An 8145-nucleotide genomic window follows, 5' to 3' on the forward strand; every position below is an offset into this window, starting at 1 on the left:
AGAAAAAGGGGAGTGGGGTACTAGGATAATGGATTAGAACTCAGTTTAGATCCTCAGCACCTACATAAAAAAGTATCCAACCTGGCTTGCCATGTGTGATCCCAGCACTGTCTCCATCTCTGGTTCTTGCTGGCCAGTGAATTCCAAGTTTAGTGAGATCCTGTCTCAAAAAATGAGGTGGAGAGAAGCTGGAGAGATGGCTCAGTGGTGAAGAGCACTGACTGCTCTTGCACAGGTCCCCAGTTCAGTTCCCAGCACTCACAGCAGTTTGTCATTCCTGCTTCAGGGCAGTTGCCGGATTCTTTTTTTTTTTTTAATTTTGTAATTATATTTAGGTACAGAAAATTTAGTGTACATTTAACCCAATTTAGTGGCGAGTTCTTTAGCCTTTGCTTTTTCCAGCTTGGCAATTCGAGCCACAGACTTAGGACCCAGGACGTTGCCTCCCCAGTGGCGACGGATCTCATCATATCTGTCATTATAATTGGTCCTAATAGCTTCCACCAGCTTAGCCAGAGCACCCTTGTCTTCCGAGTTAACCTGTGTGAAGGCAACAGTAGTAGTGCATGTCTTCCTGTGGACCAGGTGCCCCAGTCTGGCCTTTCCCTTGATGATGCAGTAGGGAACCCCCATCTTTCGACACAGAGCAGGTAGGAAAACCACCAGCTCAATGGGGTCTACGTCATGGGCAATCACCACCAGCTGAGCCTTCTTGTTCTCCACCAAGGTGGTGACTGTATTGACTCCTGCTCGGAGGACAGGTGGTCTCTTAGTTGGGACATCACCTTTGCCAGCAGCTTTCTTCTCAGCACGGGCCAGTAGCCTTTGCTTCTTCTCTCGCTTTGTCTCTGGCCTGTGCTTGTGGGCAAGCTTAAGCAGCTGAGTAGCTGTCTGCCTGTCCAGCGCCTGGGTGAACTGGTTAATGGCAGGAGGGACTTTGAGCCGCTTGTAGAGGATGGCTCTTTGCCGCTGCAGCCTGATGTAGCGGGGCCATTTGGCGAAGCGCATTAAATCTCTTTTGGGTTGGATGTCCTGTCCAATGCCGAAGTTCTTGGGCCTCTTCTCGAACAGAGGGTTTACCACCTTCTTGGCCTCCTGCTTCTTGACGATGGCGAGGGCCAGGGCCACCTTCTTCCCCTTGGCCTTCTTCTCTTTGGGCATCTTGCTCGGCTGCTGGAGAGCCATCTGACGGATTCTTTTAGCCTTCAAGAGCATTCGCACGCCAGTGGCTTCCCTCCACCACAAATAAAAAGAAAAGTAAATATTGAAAAAATAATATTAAAGTAGAGAATGATTGAGGAAGACACTTGGCATCAGGACACACATGTAAACATGCACACACATATACACATAAACACAAAATACACATATACACACACATACATACACACATACATACACATACACACATGCATACATAATACATATGTATACACATAGACAAACACATATACAAATACATATACACACATATATACAAACATACATATGTATATATACATATACATACATACATATATAAACACATATATACACATATATAAACACACATGTACACACATACACAAATACACACATACATACACACTGTGGTGATTTGTATATGTTTAGCCCAGGGAGTGGCACTATTAGAAGGTGTAGCCTTGTTGGAGTAGGTGTGTCACTGTGGGCATGGGCTTTAAGACTCTACTCCTAGCTGCCTAGAAGTCAGTCTTCCACTAGCAGCCTTCAGATGAAGATTTAGAACTCTCAGCTCTGCTTGCACCGTGCCTGCCTGGACACTGCCATGCTCCACCTTGATGATCACGGACTGAACCTCTGAACCTGTAAGCCAATCACAATTAAATGTTGTCCTTATAAGAGTTGTCTTGGTCATGTTCACAGCAGTAAAACCCTAACTAAGACACACATGTACACACATACATACACACATATACATACATACAAATATATAAACACATACACATATACACATACACACATATACAAACACACACACATATACAAGCACACATATACAAACATGTACATACACATATACATATACACACATACACACATACATACATATACAAACACACATACACACATATACAAACACATATACATACATACACATATACAAACACATACACATACATACACATATACAAACACATACACACATATACACATATACATACACATATACACATACATACACACACATATACACACATATGCACACTCATGCCTGCACAGCAAGCACTTTATCCACCGTCATCTGTCCAACCTTATTTGTTCTGTCAGGGTCTCTCATTGACCCTGGAGCTCACCAATTAGGCTAGCCTGGTTTGCTGCTTCTGTCTTCATTTCCCCAGGCCTGGGACCACGGGCATCCTTTTAACCTTTTAACTTCCAGGGGGTCCTCAGGAGCCTCATGCAGCAGTGCTTTGCCAAATGAATTGTCTCTCAGCCACTCTTAGCTGATTTTGTCACTGGACCCATCATTTTGTCCTGCATGAAGTTTATGCTTCTGCACAACCCAAGGGGTGAGTGGATGTGTCCAAGTCATATCACAATGCTCCGAAAGCCCATATCCTCCTACTGGGACCCCTCCTCTCAGCCTCCTCTCCTGTTCTATTTCAGGGGTACCCAGTGCGACCAACACAGAATAAACAAATATAGAAGCCACAAGAGGCACCAAACAAACTAAAAAAAATTACGTGAGCTTCTGCCATGTGTGTGGAAGCAGCTCCCAGGAGAGTTTCCAGAAACATCCCTGGGGAATATTCAGATTCATTTTGAAGGCTGGAACCCAGAGACCACCTATTTATAGGATGGGGAACTGAGGCCCAGACTCTAAAAAAAAAAAAAAAAAAAAGGCAAGACCCAAGAACATTTGTCTTGGCAGTGTATCATGCAGGCCTACAGCATTCTCTTGCTAATAAGATACATGCAATCCTCTGCACCTCGTGAGATGTAATTTAAAAATAAATGCACCATTTGGCCTATTTATAAAGCAAGGTGTGTACAGGGATCCGTTAACCTGGAAACCTGTGGTGCTGGAGACTGCCTCATTGGGAAAGTCCAGGATCAAGCACTAGGGGCACTGAGGTGACTGCCAGCCCCCGAGAGACACAGGACTCTGAATCCTGTTTTCCCTCTGCTGAGACTCGCTCTACACACCCTGTCCCTGGGCCTGGTGCACTCAGAGCCGTGACCTAGATTGTGGCTAAGCCTGAGCACATCTGCAGGAAAGCATGCCACAGCATCTGCACAGCTGGCCACAGCTGGGCAAAAGTGAGTCTCCAAGGTCTGAGATGAAGGTCGCACTGCACAGCTGGAGTCTAGCTCAGGGGTGTGTGTGTGTGTGTGTGTGTGTGTGTGTTAGAGACAGGGACTCTCACCAACCTGGAGTTTGCCAATTTGGCCAGGCTGGTTGGCTAATGAGTCACAGAGATCTCACTAATATTGGCATCACAAGCATGTGCCACCACTCTTCTCTTTCTCTCTCTCTCTCAAAGATTTATTTATTTATTTTATGTATCTGAGTACACTGTAGCTGTACAGATGGTTGTGAGCCATCACTGGTGGCTGTGACTTGAACTCTGGACCTCTGCTCACTCTAGCCCAAAGATTTATTATATGTAAGTACATGGTAGCTGTCTTCAGACACACCAGAAGAGGGTGAGGGTGTCAGATCTCATTATGGATAGTTGTGAGCCACCATGTGGTTGCTGAGATTTGAACTCAGGACCTTCTGAAGAGCAGTCAGTGCTCTTAACCGTTAAGCCATCTCTCCACCCCCATATCCAACTTCTTAAGGGGGTTCTAGAGGCTTGAACTCGGGTTCTCATGCTGTCCAGCAAGCAGTTTACTGGCTGAGCCATTGCACCAGCTCCAACCTGAAGCTCTTAATAACTGCTTGCCCTGGGACTCTGGGGTCCTTTACAGCTCTGCTCCAGGAGGACAGAGCCCTTTGGAGGGCTGGAATTCCTTTAGCCCACAACATCCCCACCAAGGCAACTGGTTCTTTATTGCCATTACAAAGATGAAGTGACTGAGTGTCGCTTCTGTCTCCGACCAGCAGAAAAGAGCAACGACACAGCGTTCTTCTCAAAGCAGTTTATTTAGGAACCTTTCAACATGCAAGCAGGAATCTCCCTCTAGCCCCAAATCGCAACCCCTCAACCATGCCCCATCAGCCCAGTCCGAGTAATCTCAGTTCATTGGCCTTCGTCAAATGGCCTGATCTTGTGTCATGGTGCGCCTGCGCAGCTCTCACAATGGACATGGCTTATTTTCAGGTGTATGAGGAAGTCAGGTGCAAGTCATAAGACTTGGCTGCAGTTCCGGGAGCCATCTTAGGACTACCGCCACACCCGCCCCCCACATAAGAAACCAAATTGGGGAGGCAGCTAGATGGCTCTGTTGGGTAAATGTGCTTGCCATCTAGCTTATCAACCTGAGTTCCATCCCTGGCATCCACACGGTGGAAGGAGAGAGCTGACTCTAGCAAGTTGTTCTCTGACCTCCCCATGCACACTGTCACCTACGCCCACAGGTAATATATATGTATATATATACAATACACATATATGACAGAAGGGTTGTATCAGAGTATGTATGCACAATGAGAAAAGAGGAGGTTCACCCTGGAGTCTGGCCCTGAATTCCTACCATAAGAGCACCTGTCCTGGAGACCTGGGAGAACAGAGCTGAACCAAAGCAGGTGTTCACCCAGCCCTGCCCCTAACAATTATTCCTGCAAGCCCCTGAGTGGCCCCTGGGATCCCAGGAACAGCCTCCAGTCATCTGCAAGTGCCCTGGGCAAAGTTCTGTTCCCCAAGCCCTGGCTCTCTTCTTCCTTCTCCTCTTGTCTCTCTCTCTCTCTCTCTCTCTCTTGCAAATATTTACTGTTGCTTAGAGAGCTGTTGCCATAGTTACACCATCCTCAGAAGCTGAGGGTCCAAGTTGGACTTTCAACTTCAAAATTCAAGAGCAGAGTAAGTGGGTCGCTTCTTAAGACTCTAAATCCACAAGTAACAGATCCCATTGCTACACCTCCGTTGTGGGCTGAGTAGCTGGGGAAAGGAAAAGTGGGGTTTTAGGAAGCTCTAGCCTACACCCCCAAGACCTGTAGAGAGAAGAGAGGTCACATAAGCCTCCCTTGAGAAGGGGAATCTTCTGGGAGGTCCCAGTCTCTAATGACATGAGTTGAGATGAGACTCTATAGTGGATTGGTCAGCCACTCTGGTAATGGGAAAGAATTGATGGCTGGTAAATGAATTTCCTCATCTTAGTTTCTTTTTCTGTTGCTGTCATAAAACAACAAACACATACACACATACACACACACACACACACACACACACACACACTCACTCACATGGGCTGATTTAAAAAAAGGGTTTGTTCAGGCTCACACAATGTTTAAGGGTACAGTGCACCATGGTGGAGAAGCCAAGACAGCAGGAAGAGGAAGCAGCTGGGTCACACCGAATTGCAATCAGGAAGCAGAGAGAGGTGAAGCACTCACACGTTGCTGCCCAGCCCCCTCCCCCACTTACATAGTTCAGGATCCCAGCCATGCTTTCCGGCTTAATTAACACAATCTTTGGGCTATTTGGGGGCCTAAAGATAGCCTAAGATACATTGTAATCAGGCTATAGACCTGCAGTGTTACAATCTTTCCACCCACTTCTTTCCAAGAATTCCGGCTCACAGTGTGTAGTAGAGGGTAGCCTTGAACTCCTCACTATTCCCTGGGCAGGCAGGGACCTTGGATTGTGTAAGTGTAGACAAACCAAGCTAAGCACTGGCATGCACACATGGATTGCTCTCTGCTCTTGATTATGGATGTGATACGGGCAGTTCCTTCAACTTTCTGCCACGGTGACTTCCACAGTAATAGACTTGCCCCTAAACCATGTGCCACAATAAACCCTTTTTCTCATAAGTTGCCCCTGTCCAGGTATTTTATCACAGCAATGGGAAAAGAAAGCAAGAAAATACAGAATCCTCTTTTTCTTTAAATGAGAGTCAGCACAGGTTCTCTGAGAAAAACATACACCAACGTTAAGATTTTACAGGATTCGGAGTCCCACCGGCAGAGCTGGCCCGGGCGCTGTGCCCTCGCTCGGCTCTCTCCGCCCCCCGCGCGGGCCGCGGGCTGCGCCTGGTCGCGGCAGGCCCCGCAGGCAGCCATGGCGGCGGGCGCCGGGGCCAGGCCGGCGCCGCGCTGGGTAAAGGCGCTAGGTGAGCCGCTCAGTGCCGCGCAGCTGCGGCGGCTGGAGGAGCACCGCTACACCGCGGTGGGAGAGTCGCTGTTCGAGCCGCCGCTGCAGCTTTACTGGACCTGGCTGCTCCAATGGATCCCGCTCTGGATGGCCCCCAACACCATCACCCTCATCGGCCTCGCCATCAACCTGGTCACCACACTAGTGCTCATCTTCTACTGCCCTACGGTCACGGAGGAGGCACCATACTGGACATACCTTTTATGTGCCCTGGGACTCTTTATCTACCAGTCACTGGATGCNATTGANGGGAAACAAGCCAGAAGGACAAACTCTTGCTCTCCCTTAGGGGAACTATTTGATCATGGTTGTGACTCTCTTTCCACAGTATTTATGGCCATCGGTGCTTCCATTGCTGTTCGCCTAGGCACGCATCCTGACTGGTTGTTTTTNTGCTCTTTCGTTGGGATGTTCATGNTTTACTGTGCTCATTGGCAGACTTACGTCTCAGGAGTGTTGAGATTTGGAAGGGTGGATGTAACTGAGATCCAGGTAGCTTTAGTGATCGTCTTTATGTTGTCTACATTTGGAGGAGCAACAATGTGGGACTATACGATACCTATTCTAGAAATAAAACTGAAGATTGTTCCGGTTCTTGGAGTTGTAGGTGGATTAATATTTTCCTGTTCAAATTATTTCNATGTGATCCTCCATGGTGGTGTTGGCAAGAATGGATCTACTATTGCAGGCACCAGTGTCTTGTCACCTGGACTCCACATAGGATTAATTATTATATTGGCAATAATGATCTATAAAAAGTCTGCAACAAATGTGTTTGAAAAACACCCTTGCCTTTATACTTTAGTGTTTGGATGTGTCTTTGCTAAAGTTGCACAAAAATTGGTGATAGCTCACATGACGAAAAGTGAACTATATCTTCAAGACACTGTCTTTATTGGGCCAGGTCTTTTATTTTTAGACCAATACTTTAATAATTTTATAGATGAATATGTTGTTCTGTGGATAGCAATGGTCATTTCCTCATTTGATATGATGATATACTTTACTTCTTTGTGCCTGCAAATTTCAAGACACCTTCATCTAAATATCTTCAAGACTTCATGTCAACAAGCACCGGAACAGGTTTACAAGCATATTGACTGACTAGTAGCCCAAGGAAAAGAGGAGAAGCAGTTAGGGGAACCCATGTATGAAGGATATCTCCCTATACAGGAGGCTAGTATACTAACTATAAGGTTATGTTTAAGTATAAAATATAAATCTGTAGCTTCCATTATGTCTACATCAATAATGAATCCCTTGTCGTTGACTTATCACATATGTTATCAATGTAATATAATGTATGCATTAGAAACAAGAACAAAAAATAGATTTAAATATTAAGGACAATAGGAAATTGTACCCCAATAAGTCTAAATAGCATTATGTCTACAAAACACCTATCAGACTTGGGGTTTGATTGCCAAAGGATTACACAAATATTCAGAACTTAAAAGAACTTCTATCCATCTTGTCAGTGACATTTGATTGATACAACTTGAAAAGTGAGCTCATAATACTAAGTATCTAATGATAATACTATGAGTCAAGTGATACACTGAGATATTTGTATGTACTAACCATTGTTCAAAAGAGGTATGCTAATTATAGACATACTTTAGTATGCTATCTAGAATTTAAAGCAATGATTGTGGGATTCTGTTGTACTAATTCAGCATAACATGAATCTTTGAGGGTAGCTTGTGCCTTAAACTTGTGTCCAAGTAAACAATTTATTTCCATGGGAAAAAAATGAACCTTAAGTCCCCAAAGAAGACGAAAAAAAAATAGCTCAAATAATTTATAGGAAACTGGTAACTTGGGAAAATGGCAAAAAAAGGTGTAAGGGGGAAAAAACCAAGTG

At 45.5% G+C, this 8145-nt stretch overlaps 2 pseudogenes across 2 annotated transcripts; one reads left to right on the forward strand and one right to left on the reverse strand.

Annotated features, from left to right (window-relative positions):
- Positions 1 to 308: 308 nt before the first annotated feature.
- Positions 309 to 1167, reverse strand: LOC110295396 (annotated as a pseudogene). The gene has a single exon (XR_002378056.1). The product of XR_002378056.1 is annotated as a 60S ribosomal protein L7a pseudogene (transcript).
- A 4964-nt stretch (positions 1168 to 6131) lies between these two features.
- On the forward strand, positions 6132 to 7623 carry LOC110294698 (annotated as a pseudogene). Its single transcript, XR_002377966.2, has one exon. The product of XR_002377966.2 is annotated as a cholinephosphotransferase 1 pseudogene (transcript).
- Positions 7624 to 8145: the final 522 nt, after the last annotated feature.

The sequence above is a fragment of the Mus caroli genome, chromosome 5 (genome assembly GCF_900094665.2).
Source record: "Mus caroli chromosome 5, CAROLI_EIJ_v1.1, whole genome shotgun sequence".
Lineage (NCBI taxonomy): Eukaryota > Metazoa > Chordata > Mammalia > Rodentia > Muridae > Mus > Mus caroli.